Below are 25231 nucleotides of genomic sequence, written 5' to 3'. Positions count from 1 at the left end.
TTAAAAATCTAGCAACAATTGGGAAGAAACATCTTGCTTACTTAGAGTGAAAAAGAGTGACATATGAGATTAAAGGAGCAATCTTTGACCATCATACGTATCTCCCTCAGATTTAATAGAAATAATCACAGAAACCCAGAATCCCAGGTTGGAAGGGACTTCAGGGATCATCTAGTCCAACCTTTCTGGGAAGAGCAGAGTCTAAACAAGATGGCCCAGCGCCCTGTCCAAACGACTCTTAAAGGTGTCCAACATGACCAAGTCAACCACTTCCCTGGGGAGATTATTCCAATGGTGACTGTCCTCACTGTGAAAAATTTCCCTCTGGTGTCCAATCAGAATCTCCCTAAGAGCAACTTGTGTCCATTCCTCCTTGTCCTCTCCATGTGACACCGTGTAAAAAGGGAGTCTCCATCTTCTTTGTAGCTACCCCTTAAGTACTGGTACACGGTGATGAGATCCCCTCTAAGCCTCTTTTTCTCAAGGCTGAACAAACCCAGTTCTGCCAGCCTATCCTCATACGGCAGGCTTCCCTGTCCTTTGATCGTCTTGGTGGCCCTTCTCTGGACCCCTTCCAGCCTGTCCACATCCTTTTTGTATAGCGGGGACCAGAACTGTACCCAGTACTCCAGGTGTGGCCTGACAAGTGCTGAGTAGAGCGGGATGATGACTTCTTTATCTCTGCTGGCAATGCCCTTTTTGATGCAACCCAGCATCCTGTTGGCCTTCTTGGCCGCAGCAGCACACTGTTCGCTCAGGTTGAGCTTTCTGTCCACCAGGACCCCCGTGTCCCTTTCCACAGAGCTGCCCTCCAGCCATGTGGATCCCAGCCTGTGCTGCACTCCTGGATTATGTTTTCCCAGGTGCAAGACTTTATACTTGTCCTTGTTGAACTTCATAAGGTTCTTGCTGGCCCACTCTTCCAGCGTATCCAGGTCTCCCTGCAGAGCAGCTCTCCCTTCTGGAGTGTCTGCTTCCCCACTCAACTTGGTGTCATCAGCAAACTTCATCAGGCAACACATGATGCTGTTATCCAGATGACTTATAAAGATATTGAATAACATTGGGCCCAATATCGATCCCTGGGGGACTCCACTTGTGACAGGTTGCCACTTGGAAAAGGAGCTATTTATCACCACCCTTTGGGTGCGGCCTGTCAGCCAGTTCCCCGCCCACTGCACAGACCACTTGTCTAGGCTATAACGCATTAATTTCTCCAGCAGGAGACTGTGGGGGACCATATCAAAGGCCTTGGAGAAGTCTAACCAGGCAAGTCACTTTGTCATAGAAGGCCACCAGGTTTGTCAAGCACGATCTGCCTTTAGTGAATCCATGTTGGCTTTTCGCAATCACGTGCTGCATTTGACTTCTGGTGGCCCCCAGGAGGATTCGTTCCATAACTTCCCCAGGGATTGAAGTAAGGCTGATGGGCCTATAGTTACCCAGATCCTCCCTCGAGCCTTTCTTGTAGATAGGGGTAACATTTGCCTTTCTCTGATCCTCTGGGACATCCCCTGTTCTCCATGACTTCTCGAAGATTATGGAGAATGGCCTTGCGATGATGTCAGCCAGCTCTCTCTACACCCTTGGGTGGATGGCGTCAGGGCCCATTGATTTGTAGGGGTCAAGCTCCTGTAGTAGCTCATATACTAAGTCTTCCTTCACTGATGGTGGGTCGGTGTTTGGATCAATCAGCAATTTCTGTCCCAAAGCCTGGGACCCTACATCGTTGGTAAAGACAGAGGTGAAGAAGGTGTTGAGGACCTCTGCCTTTTAGGCATCATTGGAGATTGACTGTCCTTTTCCGTTTAACATTGGGCCTATGCTTTCCTTCTTTTTCTGCTTATGGTAGATATGTCCGAAGAAACCATTGTTATTTTTCACGCCTACAGCCAGTTTCAATTTGAGTTGTGCTTTTGCTTTTCTAACTGCGTCTCTGCACACTTTGGCAATGCCCTTGTAGCTCTTGACAGATAATCCTCCGCTTCTCCATCTCTGGTATGCTTCCCTTTTGGATTTGAGCAGACCCAGGAGGTCATGGTTGAGCCAAGGGGGCCTCTTGCTCCGCTTACTTCCCTTTCCTTTATAGGGGATAAATGGTTTTGTGCTTCCAATAGAGAGCTCTTGAAGAACTCCCAGCACTCACTATCTCCTTTGTCTTCCATGGAAGCTTCCCATCGAATCCCTCCCAGCTGAGCCCTGAATGAACTGAAGTTTGCTCTTCTAAAATCCAGAACCCAATCTTTTAATGCCTTGGCCACTTCAGGGGCCTTATGAAATAAAAGCTGAACCCATTGACTGGTGTTGTAGGTATAGGGGAAAAAATATCCTGTAGGTTTTTTGTTCATGGCCTGTCTTCTGAAGTTCTGGTGTGATACTGGTGTAATTATAATACACCTTTTTGACCTTAACGAATAGTGTCTCTATACAGCATAGAGCAGGCAGTTACTAAGTTTTTGGTTTTGTGGGCTGTGGCAAAGAACGCTGAATGAACAGCAATTGCTAAGGAGTCTTAGTCCCTCTGAATCAGTTAAATGGATTTCATAGTCAGAGACTTAGACAAACAGCCTCTCCTTCCCTTTTCTTTATTTTCTTCCCTTCTTCACTCCACTTATTTTTCTCTCTGACTTTAACTGCCGTATGTTTTTGTTTGTTTTAGTATGCGTCACATTAATCAGTGCAGAGGGACTACTGTGTTTAATATATGGGCATCCAATCACTGAGAGAATATTTTCATCTGTTCTCACATTTAATACTTTTTTCTTATGTTGACACAATTTGTTTGGTTTGATTAAAAAAACCACAGAGATAAAACCAGAAGGCTGGAAATGTTTAATAAATAATAAATGGGTATGTTGACAACCCTTTGACACCGAGAGAAAGAAATACATAAAGAATTTATAACGAAAATACAACCCCAGGAGGATGTGAACACAATATTTTTAAAATATATGACAGACACTTTATCCATTAGGTTAAAAAAATTGCTTTGGTTAGCACCCAATGGATACTAAAGGTATTTTTTTGGCCAGCAGGTCCACAAAGTGCACTGTAAATGAAATAAGAGTTGGATCTTAGTCCCACAAAGTTGCAAGGAATCTTCCTGGCATGGCACAGTAGTATCTTTTAGGTGGAAATGCTAAGAAAGCAGAGGACTTGCTGGTGAGTTCTAACTGGGTCTAAGAATTAGAGGAGCCTGAAGTAAGTGTCAGAATTTTTAAAACATGAGTTTCTTGAAACCTCATGTGTGTAAGTCTTACTCTGTTTCAAATATAAATGCTTCCTTTCTGTATCTTAAGGGCTTAAGCTATTGTCCTTATGGAGACAAAATTCCTATTTGTGGTCATAGGGACCATTAGATGACACGGGTACAATATGTTCCCCAAGTTTTCATGAAGTAAGCAGCAGCAATAGCAAGGTAAGTCATTGTATGCTTATATATTTGGCCAGAAATTGTTCTGAATTCTGAATTTAACCATCACTCCTCTGTAGGCAAGAACCTGCCCCAATTTCCTAACTAAATTTATTTATAACCACCTTTTATCCATTTATTCTAGCGCACTTCTTGCCTTTTGTCGACATTAATTTTTCTTTCCTCTGGTGATTATCCTTCTGATGTAGAGACCCATCTTATCCACTCTTCACTTTCATTTTGCAAAGCTGAACAGGCAAAATCCTTATAGTGTACTCTAGTAGTACTGGTTTCTCTAGCCTTCTAGTCATCTCAGCATCATTCTGGTTTGAATTAATATTTTTTTAAAAGAAAGTTATCCACCTAGATAAGTTGTCAGTGACACCTTGTAAAATAGCAGTAATTTTCCATATTCCCACAGGAACACTGACTCCTTCTGATATAACCTAGGATCATATCTGGGCTTTCTATGGAGGCATTGCACCAGGCGGCAAATCATCACTCTAAAACTGACCAACAGTTTAAGACACCCTTGTTCTTTTCCTTCTTTGTTAGTATTTCCCTACCAATAAGCTCCCAGGTTACAGCAGAAATACTTGTTATGTCCTGATTGTGGGTCCTTGCACCTTATTCTATAAAAATTCTATTAATTTCCTAGTACATAATTTCTTCCTGTATAAGTTTCCAGTCATCCAACAATATCATGTTTTCAATTATTACACCATCAGAAAAATGTCACCATATTGTGGTCAGTGACGGTGACTGTTTATTGAAGAACAACACTACACTGACAGCTGTTCTTTTCAGAACAGCTCATGATTTTATTTTCAGTCAGTTTCTTACTTACCTTCAGTTCTTGTAGCTAATCCTGTCTTCATTTTAACTGGTGATTTCTCATAGGATGAATGCATGAAAATTTGTTGGAGTCAACTTTGGTCATATGTTCCTAGTCTTAAAAATCAGTTTTTGTATTGAAGAAGGGATCTGGCATGATTTGTCTGTAGTAAATTAATGCAGAATTTTTATGGCACTTTTCATTTAGCTTCAAGTCTTAATTTTTTAAGGTTACCAGGCCATTAATATTACTGAGTTTTTGCATGATCATTTTTCTTGTCTGTAGCTAGAAGTTTTATGTTTGCTGTTATGCAGCTGTATGGAACAACCCCATTTTGATTTATTAAACGTCTTCAATGTTTGCCTTGAATTTCACAACATCCTTTTAAATATACACATTGTGCAATTGTCATGGTCCCACCTTACTGGGAATGCAGGAGTGCCTTTTCTTTCTGTAGTTGAAGTCAAAATGAGCGTTATTTTCCTCCTTTCAGATCTTATCTGCCTACAGATTGTTCAGTCTTCTGCATTCCTGTATTCCTATTCCTTTTTCTTCTTTGAGTCCATCCACTGGTTATCTCCACCATAGTTTCACCATTTCAAGTGGAGAGATTTTTGTGGGTTCTTCCTATTCAATTTTTTATTTTGGAGGAGGAGGATAGTGAATATGGATGCGATCTCTCTGGTTTGGACCTGTAAAACACATCATTGGCTTTTGTTTGGTTGGCATTACTGCTCATCTAGAGGTTTATCTGATCTTCATCCCATGCAGTCCATGGAGATCATACAGCTCGGACCCTGTGTTGGTGCAACTTGCTCTTAGGATTTCATTCAAAATCAAGGTCACACTAGCCTGTCTGAGGCTTCACTACAAAACTAATTTGTTTTTCACATTAAAATTATGACTGATGTTTTATTGTTGTAAGTGTTAGAGTTCTTTTCTCCCAAGGAGTTAAACAGGACCAGACAAGAAAGGATTCTGAGGCTCTCTTTATGAGCTAGCAACTAGTTTTTTGAGTGCTACTATCCAAACATTTAGGCTTTCAGATTTGCTTAATGGATGTAGAAATGCTACAGAAATCATGATAATGACTCTGAAAGCTTTTTAGATTCTGCTTGAACAGACTTTGAATTACATATTGTTATGAAAACTTTTCCTCCTCATTTGTCAGTTAGTAACTTTCAGTCTCTCTCATGCCATCTGCTGTTTTCTGAGATCTCTAGTTCCAAGGCCATTTCAGGCCACTTTTCTCAATATAGTGTCCTTTCAGCATCCTGCCTCACTTCAAGACCAAGTACTGCTCCAGCAGCCCTAGTTCACTGTATTATAGTAACTGGTACATGCTCTCTCACATGCTCTCAAGCTTCTATGCATACTGTTACTCACTGTTTTTGACTCATTGGACTGCTAGACAAACAGAAACTCATCCTCTCTAGAAACATACAGTTTGTTCCATATATTTTATATATATATAAAATATTATATATAATATAATCTGTTCTTGTAGACAGATGTTACAACAGACACTGTGCATTTAAAGCCTGAAAATCAGATAACATGGGTCTTGTGGATATACTTCAGCTATGCATATCTACAACCATCTACTGCATGTTTTTCTGTCTTTGTCCAGTACTGGGAACAGAACTGGAGTAAAACCTTGCTTTTAAGGCCAATGAAGCCTTCCCTTATTCAGATATGTGGAGCCCTGCGGACACAGTAATATTATAAACCCTTAACACAACAGAATTAGGCCCACAGCGTTCAACTCTCCTTTGTGCCATGTTTCTCTCTGAGGAATTAATTTAATAATAGTAGGACACTAACAGACAAGTAGTGTAGTGGAACCACTGACAGCAGTGTGGAAACTCTGATGCAGTGGACTTCTTTCCTCCCGCAGATAAAAACCTACTTTTTGTTTTATTTTTCCTCCTTCAGTAGCCTTTGACATGTTTGTAGATCGAAGGTGTTTTCTCTTCTGACTGGAGACATGATTTGCTCATGTACTGTTTCAAAACTCACTGAGCCCAGTTGTACCACGGTAATCATGTCTGTGCACTAAGGTCCCTGTTGTGCTGGGAAAATAAAGAAATCTGTCTGCCATGGAAAGAAAAAGTATTGTTGAGCAGGATTGTGTGGTGGCCATCTAACACGTGTAGCCTTTAGAAATCAAGAGCAAAAACTTTCAAGATCTCAGCCTTAATGCCCTTAGAAATCTTACCTCAACTTCATAGTATCATCATAATCCTTGTAACTCTTTGGTAGCAAGACTTCTAAAAGCTTCAATTTAAACAGGAATCGAACTTTTAATCTAATTAATGGATAAATGAAAGCTATATCATATAATAAACTTCATGCCTTTAAAAAGACTTTCAATTTTCAAGTTAAGAGATGGGGACTGATAGATGAGATTGAATTTGGACAAAGTTCTAAAACTAAATGAAGAATGTACTTCTAATGAGAATAAGTGATTAGACAGACATCAACAAATAGGGAACGGGGAGAATAGAAGGGGGGAAGTACTAAGGAAAGAGAGTTAACAAAGAGAAAACTCATGAAGAGAAGGTAGCTAATGGTAAGTAGGTTGCCAAAGGGTATCTAAAAAGAGGATGAGAGATTAATTATGTTTGCATAAAACTAGGCTGTTCCTAAGAGTTACATTAAAGAAAATAGAGGTCATAAAGGGATTGTGTCAGTCCAAAATGAAGGATGTAATAAGGTCAGATATGTGTATATTTGAATCTAATTAGTCAGAGAAGGGCGTAAATTGGTTTATTTACATCAGGAATATTTGGCATTATCCAGGAAAATTTTAGCCTACCTTGTACTAAGTAGTCTGCAGGAAGTATGGACTGTAAGTAAGAAGAAAGTTATAGAGAAACTGTAGGCCCAATGAAATTGTTGCAAATCATAGCATAAAATTGTTATAACATTTTATATCCTTCAATTGTCATTCATTAAGTTTATGCTAGAAAACAAGTACTAGGGTTTTAAAAAGAGAAAGGATGATTATATTGGAATCAGATGAGAAAAAATAAATTGAAGTAAAAAGAATATTCACAAACATGATCAGTTATGGCAGAAACAGAAAAAGTTATGAAACCTGGTGAGTGATAATTTACAGCGCACAGTGATCTTATCATGGGTGTATTGTAACAACCCTGCTTTCATAAGAGATCAACCTTTCTCAGTCTATGAGACTTTTAGAAATGAACAGCAGTGAGCACCCTTAGAATTCAGGGCAAGGTGATACCTATATAAGCACATAAATAACATACACACACACACACACACACACTTTTTTCAGATTCTGCATTATTTATATAATCCCTTTTGGTCTTTATGACAAATAGCTTGATCGCTGTACAGGGATACTGTTATCTTTGTGTGTGCTGTTTTGGGTGTGGTGCATGGCAGCACTCATATGTGCTTCAGGGGGAAAGCTAAGCAGAACGTGGGATTTTTGTTCTAGGTTGAGAAAATCACCAGGTTCCGTTCACTCATTAAATAGTTTAAAAGAAATGACATTGGATTGAAGTATGCTCTTTAAAGATCAAAACTAGTGGTTTTTATCTTGTCTTTTAAAATTAAATCCTCTTATAATTCAAGTGGATTGAGATAGATACGTCTTGTGCTAATCTGTTGCTAAAACACATAGGTAAGTGGAGATAATTCTAATGTCAGTTCTGCGAGATGCCTACCTCCCTTCAGTTTCAGTTTCAAGCCTGCTTCCATTACTAATCAATAAAAAAATCCACAGGATTGGACACGTGGGTTCTGTCATCCAACCTGCAAAGTCAGATGCTGCAGTGGAATTCAAGACCTTCGTAAGGTCTTTAAATTGCTTCCATAGGAAATGAGGGCTGTCACATCCCTTAGGTTTATAATACAGCACGTGTGGGAGTTGTTGAAAACAGCTGGTAGAAAACACTAGAGCGCGCTGTATCTGAGGTTTTCTCGCCTGTTAGGTCTCACTGTGAAACTGCTGTTCAGAAACAGAAATTGTTTCCAGTGCTCACACACCTGAGCTGTGAAGGTGGGTACAGAAAACTGGACCACTCATTTCTTTAAAACAGACACTGGATGTGCTTCCATGTTGATCTCTTCTGTAAAATATTCTGGATTTGTTCAGAACGTTTCAAAGTATCTCTATAATACATAACCATATTCATATTGTATCCCAGTTTCCTGCTATTGGGATAACTTATCTTAGGTGAGAAGGACAAAGCAAATAAATCTTCAGAGAGAGATAGGCCATGTACAAGCATTTCCAGCTGTCCACAGTCTAACTGAACAAAATATAATAATAGCCACCAAAGGATCTAGAATCAAAAATATAGTCATAATTGCATATACAACAGGTGTAAACTAAATAAGTAGATAAATTAAGCCTGAAATAAACAACATTTCAGAAAAACGTAGGGAGCACAATTAATACAAGAGATGATAGATGTAGAGAAGATTTGTTCACAGCACAAGCAAAGAAGAAAGCCTTCTGCAGTGAAAATGTATCTTATAGTTCTCTTCTAAGGTGTGCAAAAAGGTTTGGGTGTAGCCTTCTCTCCAGGTTCCAAGGAAGACTTTGAAGTGCTGCTTGTTAAGTTCAAAGGAAATTGAAAAGCTATCTATCAAGGAATGCTGAGCTTCAATTAATAGTGTATATGACAGTAAACTGGCTAGAAAATGAAAGGAGGAAGCAGCACTTTAACAGTTGGTTAAGTGAACTGCTTGTCTGCAAATGATAACTGGTCATTTAAAATGATTAATCAAAGCAATAGCAGTAAAGCAATTGGAAATCAAAGAAAGGTTATGAGAAGAAAGGCAAGCTTTTCAGTGGCACAATCTTATAAAGGCTATTGGAGTAAAGGACCCTGTAGGATCCAGGACACAATGGCAAAGCAGGCAAAAGTGGGTGCACATTGAGGTCCCAAGACTGTATTCAGTACAGATTTGTTTTCATGTAGGTACAGCTCAAAAGAATGATTGGGAGGTAAATTTCTTTCATAGCGACGACTTTTCATAACTGTACTCACAGAGTGCAATAACCGGAGCTTTTGTGACCTCCCTTCAATTTGCTTCCATACTTCCTTCAGAATTTCCATTTATATGTGGCTCCCTTTCTTCTTGATCATGTATTTACAGTTGTTCTTTCCGTCCATTTCCCTATAATACTGCAAATGGTTCTGATAAAAGAGAGGCGTTGAAGTGTAAAAGCTGTATGTCATACCTCTCCCAAGGAACCCTATACGTTCCAACTGGATTTAACATGATCAGAGAATTTTTTTTGCAACATATAGTGTCATCCCACTTCCCTTTTAACCAGTTTACAGCCATTTTGCTTACAGTAAAAATGGCCAAAATTTGAGTAGTTGTGCAGTGTAAAATTTCTTTCACTGAGTACTGCCATTTCAGCAGTTGTTTCTGCATGGCTAAATTGTATTAAAGATTGAAACTACAGCTTTACTGGACATGGCATGATCAGAAGTAAGGTAATACCTTCTGAATTCGGACTTCTTTCTTGTGTATTGAAAGCAGAAACTCATTTAGAAACACACACTAATAATCTTGACAAATCCTGTAAACCATTTGTGAATCCTGCTGGTAGTATTGGAAGGTAATTGTGCGGAGATCTCCATTATACAGACATGGATTTTCCTGAAGGTTCTCAGTCAATGTTTCATTCAAAGTGATAAAATAAGCAAGATCAAGAACAATATTTCACAACTTGAAAATAATTTTGCACAATTCCTGAACAAATCCTGTATTTTGCTTGAAATTCCACTGGGGAAAGGAGGACACAATCCATATTATTAGGACAAGCCTTTAGATGATATTATTAGAACAGCTTTTCATTTTACCTCACTGCTTCGAATAAATTGTTACGTCTTCAAATATATTCTAAATACTGTATTAACTATGTACATTAATTCAGGAAAATGCTCATTCTACTATAAAAAGCTAAGGAATAGGATCAGAAATATCTGTGTTAATATAATATATCGCTTAATTAATACTTTTTACATTTGGGACTAAATTAAGTTCAGTGTTCTGTAGAACAGCTAAGGATATATGCAAAATCAAAATCATGTATTGTCTTAATAGGGCTTCCACACAGAGCACTCATCTGTACTTTAACATTACATTCTGTGAGAAGCTAAAATCTTTTTCAAAACCTTTTAAGGTTACATTTTTATTCATATAGACTATAGACTAAATTACCGAGTGAATAGTCTACCATGAAAGGCCAACTGATCTCAGTACTTCGTCGTTTCCTTTAGACAGAAACAGAAGAGATTTGGTTTTGTCAGTCACTAGGGAACTCTATGAGATCAGGGCAGGTAGACGCTGCTCTCACTCACTCAGTAGTTCATATATGACACATAGGCTGTGGTATCTTACCTTACTAGGAAGGTTGTCTTTAAACCTTTGGAAACAACTGAATAGTGAGAATGGTACGCCTCATTATAACGACCTGAAAAAAGTACCTTGCAAGTGTTTGCCTGTTTTCAGTAGGTTTAGTTGTTTAACCAGAGATCAACAAGATGTTTGTTGTGCTGTGGTCTTCCAGGTGCATTTCAAGCAGAGTTTTTATTGTTATTTATTTTCACATGTAAGCTTAACTCTGCATTTTCAAAGTTCTTACTTTCTTTTTATTAGTAAATTTTGTTGCACGGTATTCAAGAAAGTAGGACTGAAGAACCTTGAAGACCGCAAGAGGGCACACAGCACCATTCCAAAGACACAAGCTACTGGCCACAGGGAAAACTCCTTTAAGTTTCTACCTATGGAGCAAGGTGCTATATAGATCACCTTTTACTGCTTCGTTTTATAGACCTCTAGGAAAAGCCTACCCCATGAACAAAGTTAAGAGTCTGGGAGAAAAGATAAAGAAAGCCTATAGAAAAAGTATTCTGTGACTCGTTCCCTGTTTATGCTGAGATGATTTAAACTGGCAGGAGGACCTGTTCTACAGGGTCCTCTCCTAGGGCTAACCCTTTCTCAAAATCTGTATGTAGCATGTCACCTACATAAAATAATTATTTTAATATATTTAAACAGGTTCTTCCACAGAATATGCATGAACTTCAAAGGGGTAACTGAAAATTCATCTTGAAATCCTTCTTCCCCTTTGCTGAAATCTGGGGTATCATCTCTATATTTATCTGCACTGTAAGATATCCTGGCAAAAGTTTCAATGCTCTAAAATAACATAGATAATCTGTCTGGATTTTTCCTTGTCTAAGATCCTGGTTCTGAGGAAGGATATTGCTCTTGTTCTATTTCTGGAAGTTGAAACAGGATAGCAGCCTCTTATAATTTCTTCAAAGAAGGAGAAAGGGCAATTAAATAATTTTTAGACTATAGTTCTTCTGGGTTTCACAGAACAGGAATATAACTTATTCCACAGATTTTTCTTTTCACTTAGCTGTAAGTAGTATGTACAAAAATCAGTATATCATTATTTCTTCAGAAAACAAATAGGAAAGGCTCAGAACTGATGGATTCACAGTATCTCTGAAGGCATTCTTTCCAAGAGGTGAATCAATTAAGAGTTTGCCCAGCCACTGCTTGTATTGTATCTGTTTTCTAAGGGGTATGATTTTAAAACTCACTAAGGTGATCTTTGTCCATTGAGCTTTTAATCCCTATGGACTGTGTTAGCCTTTTCCTATGCTATATGCTGTTAGATGCAGGGGTGACCCGGGGCTCAAGTTCATTTTCATGAGTACAACCTTAGAACTCTTCAGCAAAACGTACTGGGAGAAAATACATAAAGGTTCAGAAGAACCTTTATGCTGTAAAAGAACCGTAACCAACAAAATAAAATGAAGAGATTGTGTTATTGGCTGTGATCCACATCTCAGAAATGCTTGCCCGATCACAGTAGTTTCAAAAATCTATGATTTATTGATATTCAGATTATTTCTTTTAAAAAGATCTATAGAAGAATGAAAAGTATTCTTTTAAAAGCAAAGTAATTAGCGGTTTTTATTTCTCAGCCAACATTTGGAGCCTTGCAAACACTTGTTCTAGGATTAAAATATCAACATCATTAAAAAAGAACCATGTGGCATTTCTGTTAAATTCATTACATCCCCCTTTTTTCCTTTGTAACTTTCTATTTTTTCACAGCTCATCAGATATGAATTATTTATCTCTAAAATAGTTTTAAAAGTTAGCTTTATTTTTGCAATATTTTACTTCAGGAACAAAATATAGCTTTGGAGATTTGTGAAACTGAGCCAATGAACTGAACTTTCTAAAATAGTTTCTTATGACAAAAGTAACAGGGCACCATCAGCTCTAAAAGAAAATTTAACTGAAGGACCAAACATTTATAAATTCTGCAAAATTTGAGTCTTGCTCTTCTGTTTTACCTCTGAGTGATTAGGTAATAATACACTGTCTTTAAGTGTTTCTAAGTCAAAACCTGTATTGAAATTTTGAAGTATCCATTTTTACCTTGAAGGTGTTAACAGGAAATAGAGTGAAATACTACACTGAATTGACAAATGTTTGCATAGGGATAGAACTGAAAACGCCTACTGGGCGCTGTCTGCCCTGGCAGATATTGTTTTTGCAAAGCCATACATCTTAAACTGTTCATAGTAATAGGAGATACTCTTGGAGTTAAGTTGCCTTTGCATTTTGTAATAGAAAGGCCTAACTCAATTACCACTATTAAAGGGAAGCTGTGACTATCATGGTGTATCAAATCACCAGGAATTTCTAGCAAGGAGTGGATTTACCAGTAAAGCATTTCTTGCCTGCATACATTTTTATTTTACAGGAAAAATGGAAATAAAAGACATTTTAGTGAACTTGCCACGTGATAAACTTAAGATGTTCTCCACAAGTGTTAGGCGCCCAGTTTCCAATGAAATCTGATAGGTTTTTGATGTCTCATTTGTTTAGAAAATCACAGTTTTCTAACACCATGTTTACACTGGAAAAAATTACTATGGTAAATAAAGCATATCCATCCTACTGAATGAAATCCTCTGTCCAAAGTAATCATTGCAAGTTAGTTTCAGAGTTTGTGAAGGAAACCACTGATTACTGTCCCAGTCCATCCCAGACAGACCAAGGCAGTCTGGCTTCATCTCTGTTTGCAAGTGTTGCAACATAGTAGGAATGGATCTGCAGGGCAAAACAGTTGTTGCAGAGGACCTGACATGAGCACTCTGTAGAGGTTAAGGGTTTTGCTGCTGCCTTGCTTCGTTCTGTGCACTGGACCTCATTACCAGCCCAAGTGCCCTAGCTGATGTGGTCCAAAACCACACCTGGATGTGACAGGGAGAGCAGTAATTGGGAATGGTTGGGAGATTCACTTCAAAAGTACTTTCCAGATCTGAAACAGTAATGTTGGTATATCCTACAAATCATTTGCGGGATATCCACTCTGACAGATGGCATCTTTGTAATGCTTTCTGCCTCTGATATGGTCCTCTCCATGCATCACCAGCAGTGGATCTGCTTCAGCTTCACTGTGGAATACAGCACGTAAAAATGTAAGCAAACAACTTGTTATCAGTGCAGTACCTCAGAAACATTCCTGATTTCTGTGAAATGCTGCAATTCCCTCAGTTTGTCTCAGCAACCATAGAATAAGTTACATTGCATGACAGCAATATGCTGAGTGCGGTTCCCACGAGTGAGTTGGTTAAACAAATGGAGGTCCTGTTTGCAGGAATTACTAATGCCTTGAAATTTGTCTCCATGTCTTTGGCGATGTCAGTAGCATTTCATGTATGCTATGTGCTGGTTGGATACTGCCAATGGGCTGAGCAGAAATCTTATTTCCGTGGTGAAGTAGCAAGATGCTTGCAATACTTTAAATTGTTTCAGATGAAAGAGGTGATTTACACGTTGGCCATCATCAAAGATGGTTTCAGCATGTCTTATTTATTGTCACTAGCAGCATAACTATTTCTGTTATTCAAATGAAATTAAGCACTAAATTAAGGAAGTGCTGACATTTTAAATCTCCAAATTGCTTTGCCTGGCTTCCTTTTAACCAACAGAATAAGAGTCAGATCAGGCCAGCAGAATCCATTCACAATGGGTCTGCTGATCTTACATTAGAATGGAAAGTGGTCTTTCTGCTTTTAGCATCAAAAAGATGTTCTCTTTCCTAGAAATGAAAGACTAAGATTTTGATCAAAGATTGCTGGAAATTCTGATATAATGAATATTATGCAAATTCTGAAATGTCATTCCATGGAGAAATTAGGAAATAATTAACTCTCTTCCATAGATATCAATGTAGCAACATATAAGCTTGGAATTCTAAACTACTGAGTTTTCCAGTATAAACAGAAGACTGTCTCAAAAAACTTTTAGACACAGACTTTCTTCTCTGTATTTGCAGAAGCCTGAAATTTAAGCACTGTGAACATGAGGTCTCTACAGTTTAATATGCCTACTGGGTACAGGATCATCTGAGTGACTTCAGCAAAGGATTTATTTTAATTTAGAATATAAATTTTCTTTTTATGAATTTCCTTTGTAAACCACAAGGGTTAAGTCTTATGTCAGTGAAAGACATTAACTACTTTACTATACCAGTTTACCTGAATTTCTTCTTATTAAGAGCAGAATTTATCCTCTTACAATATAAGCACCTAATAAATATACGGGGAAGAAAAACATTTAATTAGATGTAGGTAGAAACAGAAAGACTCACTGAGAGAAGTGTTTTGTGGTAGGAATAGCTTCATCTCTGAAATAAAATGCTGATGGCATTGTTGCAAATACAGTATTGTGTAAATGAAAAAAATAATCTAAAGCCCAAACAAACAAAATACCAGCATATAGTGTGCTGAAGAGCTTCAGATGTCAATATTCCATCTTGGGAATTCTTGCAAAATACAGGAAAATTTATTTGAAAATGTTTGGTTTTTTTGTATTTCTATGAACTGGAAAAAGCTGAAAGAGTAAATGAATCTCTTTTTTATTAGAGCAATAGCAATATTACTTCATGAGGCAGCTTTTAAAGAAAGAATTACAGTACAGGAGAAGGAAGAGCTATAGTTAAGAGAAGTCTAATGTTGTCATAAATGTGCTAAACTATTGACCGGCTGCTTTTATATGTGGTGTTTTTGTTTTCCAGAGACAGTTGTTTTAAATCATTTATTACCTGTTTGAAGAAGTTAATGAACAGTGTGAAAAGGGGACACTTTTGTCTTTCCTTTTTTAGTTTCCATAATGATGTTTACTGTCTGGCACAATGATTACTCAATTTTCAGAGATGTTCGCCACCTTCTGCTGCTGATTAAATTCCTGTTTGGTTTCCCTGCCAAATCTGCTGGATTAAATTAACAAACTCTGTCTGCTTTAGTGGGAATGACCTGCACTGACCTTCAGCTTGTACGAAATAATAATCTTTTCAGTGATTTATTGATTCAGTGCTCTTTATCTTCTCTTAAAGAAATGTGCAATAGAAATGTTTGCCTTTACCTTGCCTGAATTTGCAGACATGCTCTGCTTATTTCATTACACTAGAGACTTTGGCCCTTGATATATAATAGCTTTGCACTTTCTGCTATTATTAACACTTTGTTTTCTTCAGAAGATTCACTGGAGCTTGATTACTCTAAAGACAAAACTTCGCATGATCCTTCCATCTATAATAGGTCCCAGTCTTGAAAATTATCACCATCAAAGGACCACTTTAAGAAGATTAAAACCATTCTCTTCTTTCTAAAGTAAATCAAGTTTTTATTGAATTACTTCCTTAATTCATTTGTTTTGTTGTTGCCAAACAGGTAGTGAGGAAACTGTAGAGAAATAATGTTAGGAGCAAATATGAAAATTATATAAACTGTAGTGAGTGTAAGAAGCTTGAGTATTTAGTTCTACTTCCACTGCTATTCAAGTTGATTTAATAACCATTAAGCGGAGAAACTACTTCTGAAGCCCAGAGAAATATAACTACAAACTCTCCTTTCCTATTTCCAGGATAGATTTAGACTGGGTTGTTTTACAGTCTTTGCTTTGTATGTGTAGGCTCTGAATGGTATCTGGACCAATGAAACCTGATGACCATTGCTAAGGCACAGTACTTGTGATCTGCCATGGAAAAGAGTGCTCTAAGAGCACAGATAATTTCATCTAACATCTGTGGAATAAAGAAGAAGAAAAGCTGTTGAAAACAAAGAATCTGTCCAAGTTGAAGTAGAAACAGTGCTAGGTCTTTAGCTATGGTTTGGACAGCTTTCCCCTTAGAGATTATTGGTTAATACTCAGTGCCTATTGTAGTGTCTTAAATGGCACCATGTTTCTAGAAATGAATGGTCAGTTTGGGCAGGTGTGAAAGACTGCCCATCAGCAAAGGAATCTACATTTCTCTCCTGAGATGTTAAAGGTATTTTTCCAGCTGCTACCATACCATTTTCATAGTTTATATTGAACCCAATGGAGCTAATGTAGTATAACCAACACCTTTTCAGCTGCCCTGATACAGATCATTTTGTCATTCATGAAAACAGTATCCATGTCTTGTGCTGAAATATTTTACAACCTCTGCAGACAGTGTGGTTACAGACAGTTTGACAGTCAAAGATAAGGATTGCTCTGTGTCAGTCTGGGTAGTTGGTGAGCCCTTGAGATCATGACTGAAGAACTAGGTATAGACATGCTTATGGGGTAGACAGTTCACCCCAAACCTGGGTTCACATTTTCCATAATGCAGAAGACATCTGTGAAAAATGATCAAGATGAATGGATTATCATTACTGTGATCATATTAGATTGCAGAGCTAAATGGTGCCTGTGCTCTCTCACATTATTTGCATGTGGGAAGTCTTGTGTAATGACAGTACCATTAAAAGTGCACATTTCCCTTATATAAAGGGCTAAACACCTGATGACTTCTAAAAACTTCTTTGCTAGCCATTATTTTTGTGGTTTTGATATAATAGTTGATCCTTTTGTCTATGCTTGAGTTTAATATGAGCACTCTGATTGTGCTTTTGCAAGATGTGACATTTCATCCTCTGACAATGCCTGGTTTTGTTGTCTTCAAGTAGATCTACTGTGTTATGGCTTGTACTTCATGGTTTCCAGTCCTGGACCAAAATTGTTATGCAGTAGTGATAAGGTTTCTGCAGGCAATCCTGCTTAGATATATGACAATTAGGTGTTTTATTATTTGACTATGCTTTTTTTAGTAACATATTCCCAAACGTATTTTCTAACATTCTTAACAACTATACTTTGAGCTGTGATACAAGTTCAAGCTTACATTTACAGCAAGTAAAACGGTACGCAGGGGAAAAGCTGCCCTTAAAGGGAAAAGCACATTTATCAAGCAATGTGTGAGAAGACATAGTTTTAAAGACAGCCTGCTAAGAAATTATGTACAGTTATTAACTGTAGACTGGGAAGTGTGCATCTGCGATATGGTGCAGCCTTGCACATGTGGAAGGCAGAGGATGTTAGCTTACCTCTTCAAGCCTGAGAGCAACTGCTGGAAGTGCAAGAAAGACTCTGTGTTGGAGTCTTGATGTCCCTGTGAGTTGGGAGCTATCAGCTGAGTAGCAGTGTGGTAGCCTGGATGCTTCAGTGGCCCCTGCTGATGACTTCCAGACTTTGTGATCCATTGCTCTAGTCCTTTGAGGTATAGCTGGTAGATATTCAGAAAGTCACTCTCATGAATACCAGTTCTCCATTACGTATGCAGTGAGTCTTACTCGCAACACTCTGGAATTACAGCTTTGAAGCAAATAATTTATATAGATACCTTTGGCGGGTCATAAACTGGCAGTGGTAAGAATGGAAATTCTGCTTAGGAGTCAAAAGGACTATGGGTCCAGGAAAACTGAGACTCTGTGGAAGCCGTAAGCATCGCTTCATTATTTTTCTATTTATTTTCATCTTTCTCTTCTGTCAGGCTTGCTAAGGTGAAGATATTTTTATTTTATAGCACTGTTGTCACTTCACTTTTAAAAATACAGTTAATAGTGCTGTCTTCATTTGTAGATCTCAAAGCCCTTCAGGTGAATGTTGTTTTCCCCTTTAGACAGGTGGGAAAACTTTTTAAAAAAGGTTCCCTTTATGCATGGCTTTGGAGTGGATGTTTTTCCTTTGTTGTCAGAAGGAAATTTTTTAAAATCTGCTTTGTTGACACCACTGCAGTATTAAACCATTTCTAAGCTACTTCAGTAAATCGGTTCTTTGGTTTATCCCAGTTGCACAGCTCCAGCAAATCCTTTTTATGTGAAACTTAACGGAAAAATGGTTGCAATACATTTCAAGAAAGAGACAAGATGAGCACTTACAGACATCTTCTTAAGTGACCAATTGATTTGTTGGTGACACTGATGAAGGGCAGTGTCCCCTAGTAAAGAGAGATGAGGTAATCACATAGTACTCTGATATCAGTGTTTTTGTGTTATCGTTGTCTGTGCACACCGATAAGAACCAGAATGGCCGTCTAAACCATACTTTAGTGCCTGTATTGATTGCTGGTTCTCAAACCAGCCCTGTTATGAATTGGCCATTTATCACTTCAGAGGGAATGAACATCCCCAGGCTCAGTTCTATGACTAGTCTGTAATGAGGGTCTTTTCAGATAAAAAACAACATGTAGAATGAAAACGAAAATAAGAGCTATGTTTCTCTAGCCTTAATTATGTGAGAGAATCAGAAGAGTACATACGGGTCATGGTGTTTATTGCATACACGTTGTCTGTTGTGACACACTGGCTGCACTCGAACAAGTTCCCTGCAAAGCCATTTGGTTGTCTTACTCTGATACACCCAGGAGGATAATAGCTGTCAGTGCACTCTCTAGGACACATTCCTGTGGATTAGAGCAATAATAAAAGTTACTACTGTGTTCAAATAAAAATTCAGTGAGGCCCAAAGGCTGTAGCTCTGGGTCTGAGCTTCAAGTCTCATTTAAAAATTGTTGTTTGCCTGTGTTCTGTAGCATTCCACACCCTGCTTTGCTTGTTTTCTCTAAATTTTATATAAAATGATTAGGTTTGTTTTGAGAGCACATAAAGTATACGACCATATTTTACTGATGATAGCTTTTACTTTCAAGAGGGGGTAACTATCCCTCAGTGCATTTGCCAGCTAAACCAGGTTAGTTTTATTTGTTTTAGACAAGAAAATAAATGGACAAAGATTTTCTAAATTGATTGTGTGAGACTTGGTGCCTGAAATACGTATGCAGTTTTCTAGTTAAATGCCCTGTATTCAACAGCTTACCCAGCAGTCATCTGGAGTTTGGAGAGAAAGCCTGAATAAGTGGTGCTTTTGGAAACCAGTCCTCCTTGACTTCTAAATTAATTCTTGACACCTTACTAGATATTTTTGGGTGCCTTACTCTTGTAAAAATTTCTGCTAACTTCAGTGGGAACAGCTAGCTGTTTGGCACTATCACTTTAAACTCCACTCTTGATGCAATTTGGCATTTCCCTGTATGTTTTCCACATAAGTATTTCCATATTTTGATCTCAATTATCCAGTTGCTGGTTTACTATCCTTTTACATTCTATATAGTCAAGAGATTTCACATGATTATTTAGGATTGTGTACCGTGTACCAACATATCCAACTGACCGAGCAAAGATGCTATTTCATATGAAAGCTTCTGAAATCTCTGTGGAACTTATTAAAAGTATAAAAATACTTTAAAATTGTAAAATAGATCTAGGTCTATAAAGGTATCTGGTCCTTGTGCCATTAAGCAGTCAAAAAAATAACTTACCATATTTACTAAAATAATGTCATATCTCATTGATCTCCTGTATAGCCTGTGGGGAAAACCAGGTTCCTCCATGGAGAGTATCAGATCTTGGGTGATGGGTTTTGAGCTGTCTTAGAGGTGGGATGGATTAGGACAATACGTCTAGATGCAGGCTGTGTGACTTTTGTGACCTTGGTCTGAAAGGAATCCTGCTGCATTAGATATAAAGAAATAACAGAAAAATGTCATTGATAATTGTTATTATCTTGAGTGCATTCTTCCATATTAATTTTTTATTAGGGGCAGAAATAAATTCTTTCCTTATTTTAAAATATCATTGCTGTCTCTAAAAAAATAAATATCATGACACAATGATGAAATAGGCATCCTTTCACTTGAGAGAAAATCACACTTTCAGTGGATAGGGGCTGTTCCACATTATGTTAGTGTGTGATGAATTACAGTTTCCTGTACAAAAGATTCATTGACTTCAACTTTGTGTCTCCCTATCAGCAGGCAGAAGATAGTCTATCTCTGTCAGAAGTGTGTGATATAAGTGACAAGATGCCAAATACATGGTCGTAGGAAGAATTTTCCTTCTGCTGTGAATCATGGAGGCCTAAACAGCATTTTTTTCTACAAACTGTAAATGACTGTAAGGACATTCACACTGCATAGAGGTAGGCATGCTTAGAGGTAGCTAAACAAGAAGCCGGAACTTCTATCTCCCTGTGTATTCTGTGGAAAGAGAATTGCAGCCAAGGGGGCATTAGGTGGTTTGAGGAATATTTGGCAAAAACCTGCCTCTCTCTAATGATTGCCAAGGGGAACCAGCTGACAAAATACAGCACATCAGCTGAGTGATCACACTTAGGTAAGGGGTATAATGCACCTGATGCTATGTAGCACAAAAGCTGATCAGGAATCGGATAATGTCTCAGTGAGTGACCATGTAGTTCTTGGTTATGATATTTCTTGACAGGATGAAATTAATAAGCTCCTTCAGACCTCTAGCATGAGGCCTTGTCCTCTGTGCACTGACTCCTTTGACTTGGAGATACGGCTAAAGAGGGAGCTGAAGCTCTGCTCTGCTTGCTTCTGGCCTTGGCTGGTACACTCTCTACCCCATCATGTGAAGGAGTAACTCTTGAAGGAGGAGTAACTCTTGAGAATTGACTCCACATAACTGTGCTTTCTTGTTCCTCTGTGGGGACACACAGCAAGGAGGTGCCACCTGGACTGTAGTGCTTATTATATCGAGTGAATAACAAAAAAAAGGGTGTTAGATTTTAAAAATTAAAATTAGTTATGAAGCTGGCTTTAGAGCTGTTCTTGATTTACCTCCTGGTTTTGAGTCTTTGGGGGTCTCAAGCTTTTCTTTGCTGCTGAGTGAGCTGGATAGGAGTGATTTTTAAATGAATTCCAAGATTCTTGAATCACTGTATGACCCTGGGAGAAAGCTGCCTCTTGAGACTCTCTCTGAGTCAATAGGACTTCAGGCTTGCTCTCCCTACCACAGAATGGTGATCAAACCAGAAACCAATCAAAATATGCTTATCTAGTAGCTGGAAAAAAAGTCACTAAGGCTGAAGTTAGCTTTTGCAGCTGCAAATAAGTGGGAAAAGGCTCTTTTCTAATGTGTGTTTCACTGGTAAGGTACAAAAAGTGTTGAACTGCAATGTCTAAAGATGCAATAGCTTCCTTAAAAGCATTAATGAATCGGATTCTTTCATGCGAAGTACTTGTTGCCCTTAGCATTAGTGACAAACAATACTGCTACTTCCACAAGCATACTGTTTCAAACTTAAGTTTCCCTTTCCCTCTCCAGAGACTGCTCACCTGAAACCAGATCATAGGTTTGGAAAGCCTGTTGAATCCTGAAATTCAGCTTTGTTTGAAATGTAGCTTGATTAAACCAACTGCAAAAAAATTTCACTTTTTTAGAACCCTATGATAAATAACAACTGGATGATAATTGCACAGGATGAATAAAACAGCCTGTATTTCATAGAGGGAAGTTGAATGCAACTGTGTACTTTTATGATGACTGTTTTTCCTACCAGTGTTATAGCTCCTGGCTTCTTAATATATTAACTTTGCTTTGCACCAGTCTCAGAGCATTAAACAACAATAAAACCCAGATGAACAGGCTAAGGATACCTATATGTATTTCTCAATGATATGGCAATGTTAATGTCTGATCTTAGATCTTTTAGGACAGGAATATGTAGCTACTGAAAAAGGTGCATGCTCAAAACATCTTGAGTAGCTGTAGGTTATGAATATTGTTTAGAACAGCCCTGGAACTGCTGTAAATAACTCCAAGGAGCTGACTGATGAGATGTGGGGCAGAGCATGTGATTATGGAACTACAAATGAATCTAAAAGCCCTGTTTAGCTTTTCCTAACCCACATCTTGATCTGAAAGCAGCTTGACCATTGTTTATAATGGTGTCATGGTTTTAGCTGGGATAGAGTTAATTTTCTTCACTGTAGCAAACCAAAGGCACAATTCAATGGTGCAGTGACTGGTGCAGATGGCAAGCTAACTGGCACCTTGAATGAACACAGTGAATGCCAGGCAGCTAAGAGAATGTGAAAAAATCATCCTATAAAGCTAGTATGAAACTAAACACAAATGCTCCAATTAAAAAAAACTTCAGATTATGACCAGCAGCTGCCCAAACAAATGCTTCCCTTAAATCAGACAGAAATAATGCTGACCTGCATCTCTAAGGAGCTTACACTTATTAGCAAAATGTCCTCTTTGTTGAAACTTGGCATACATATTTTACACTGTTAACACATTTCTTCTTCTAAGTACCTAAACCCAATTTTGTTTGCTATATGGTATAATTAATGGTTTATCTGGAAGTCAGAGGAAAAATAATATTTTTATTTATATCTTGACAGATATAAGACTTCATTTTGACAATGCAACATCACTAACACGTGCTTTAAAGCAAAGGAAGAAACATTCTTGAACTCACACAATAGTGATCAGAAATAACAGGATTTTTATAGTTCATCTTGCATGGAGGATGCTCTTCTGAGAAATTGAATATACCATTTATCTTTGGAGGTGAAATGAAGGAGGAAAAAAGAGGATCTCAGTTTTTCATTCTGTATTCTTAGTCATCAGGTTTAACTGTTGCCTGTTTATCACTACAGCTCCTATTCCTCCTCTACGTCTGGCGCTTTCATGGAGAAGACAATGTGAGCTATACATGAGGCGTGCTGCATGGCCACCAACTGCTCAGTGATCCTTGAGGTGATGGGAAACCGGACAAAACTGTAGTATTTTCTAAATGCTTTCTACACGTAAGCTTTCAACAGGATGGATTATAGAAATCTGACAAGATTATGTAGGTTAGAACACACATTTCCAGTTGCTTGAGTGACAGTGATAATGTCTCAGCTCTGATAGTCAAGGTAGACTTGAAGATTATTCTGAAGCCCAGCTCCAGCTGCTATCCATCTGATAGTTAAACTATCACTACCTGTCTGTCTTGATTAGACTGATCTTGCTACCTTTTTTATGAGCCTGACACTTTCTGCAATGTTTCAAATTCACTTTGTTTTGATGGTCTTAAGTGTAGCTTTTCTGTCAGTAGCAATCCTGTGGTGCTCTGCTTCTGCTTCACAATCCTTCTATATGTCTCTTTCTGACTTTGTCAGGGACTAGCCTAAAAAGTAGTCCACATGTTAAATTGGATAGAAGCTCTACTTTGGGTATCAAAGATGACAATGTTGATGGCTTTAAGTGGGCTGTGTTGTAGCAGGGTGGCTTATGTGGCTCAGAACAGACAAGGCCTTTCCTTAAGCTTAACTCTAAATATCAGCACGGGCAGATCCTGTGTCTCCTTTTGAGAGGTTTCTTTTTGTGTTCCAGCACAACCAAAGTCCTTGTGCTTTTCCTCTGGAAGATGTGTGCTAGATGCATCTTCTCTCTGACTTGCACAGTCAGTCTTATGGATGTTGAATGCTGTGGGAAGAAGCACTGAAGTCAAAAGATTGGGGCAATGGGAAGAGCAGGGAGTTTAGGTTAAAAGTTCAGTGGAGATGCAAATGTAAAACTACTTTTCTCCTACTAGTGTCTGAGCTTTCTTGGCTTCTATTAAAGGAGAGGATCAATCACCTTGAAGAAATGAAACTTGGGTTTGCACCTTTGTGCTGGCTGCATTAAAGCTCTTTTGTCTAACTTTGGACACATGCTTTTATGTGACTGCTTGAGCTCTCCAATCAGATAATTCTCATCTTTTGTTTTTGAACTACCTTGCCTAGAGTAAATTGCTATCACAGTGAAAAATCTTATCATGAGTGGATAACTATCTAGTATCTACTTGGCATCCCTGCTTTGTAGATGTGTGCTATGTTACAAGATGAAGCTTTCTCTCAAACCTTTCTTAACTTTTAAGAACTTCCTACTTACAGCAAAATGCTAGGGGCCAAATCCTCAGGTAGAGTAAATCAATGTCTTTCTATTAAGCCAATGGAAACTGTGTTGATTTACAGCTACTGAACATCTCACCCTAGCTATTGATTGAATTTTTTGTTTTCTAGTGGGAACAGGGCCTGAATAGCTTCTGCATTCTATTTGCTTTCTCTTCTCCTTCTGTATATAAAAAAATTTGGTTCTTTTAATGATAAATCCTATAGCATTTTTTTTCACTATGTAATAAAATCCCTTAACAGTCTTTATGGAAGTATACTCATTTATTTATGCAAAGTTGCTGCCTTCTTCAGTTTTACCTCATTTTTCATGTTGTTCAAATTAAATATTTTATTCATTGGTTGCAGTTGTGCCCACCATGCACATTACTTCATCATGATGGAATGAGATTGATGTGCTGCTTTGTAATCACCTATCTATACATGCCATCTTTGTCAATACTGGTTCATTTTTCTTTTTCTTTGCCAAGAGGCAAGTGCAGGAAATCAAATAAACTTGCATAATACTGTTTCAAAATTAAGTTTATTACATGAAATTTGAAAAGTACTAGCAAAATAAAGGCAGACAGCTGGACCAAGTGCAGGCCATTCTTGGAAGGTTCCACACTATTATCTGTTGGGGTTTTTGTCAGTGTTCCCTGTAGCATTTGATGGGTAGATATTACCAGCTTAAAACATGTTCAGCTTGTAGAAGAGTCTGCAAATGTTGCACTGGGAAATTGGCATTGTAAAACTGCCTCTCTTTCTATTTTAGTGCAGATAGTTTTGTTTTAATCTTTCTTTTTAGCCATTCAAAGATTGTTTCTTTACAGATCCTACCACACATATATATAAT

At 38.1% G+C, this 25231-nt stretch overlaps 1 long non-coding RNA gene across 1 annotated transcript; it reads left to right on the top strand.

Annotated features, from left to right (window-relative positions):
* Window positions 1-3081: 3081 nt before the first annotated feature.
* Window positions 3082-24909, top strand: LOC142052539 (uncharacterized). The gene is made up of 3 exons (XR_012658866.1): window positions 3082-3162; window positions 20458-20624; window positions 23116-24909. It is a non-coding gene; the product is annotated as an uncharacterized LOC142052539 (long non-coding RNA).
* Window positions 24910-25231: the final 322 nt, after the last annotated feature.

The sequence above is a fragment of the Phalacrocorax aristotelis genome, chromosome 2 (genome assembly GCF_949628215.1).
Source record: "Phalacrocorax aristotelis chromosome 2, bGulAri2.1, whole genome shotgun sequence".
NCBI classification, from domain to species: domain Eukaryota; kingdom Metazoa; phylum Chordata; class Aves; order Suliformes; family Phalacrocoracidae; genus Phalacrocorax; species Phalacrocorax aristotelis.
The sequence above is the reverse complement of the archived record's forward strand: the minus strand, read 5'-3'. Positions and strand labels throughout refer to the sequence as shown.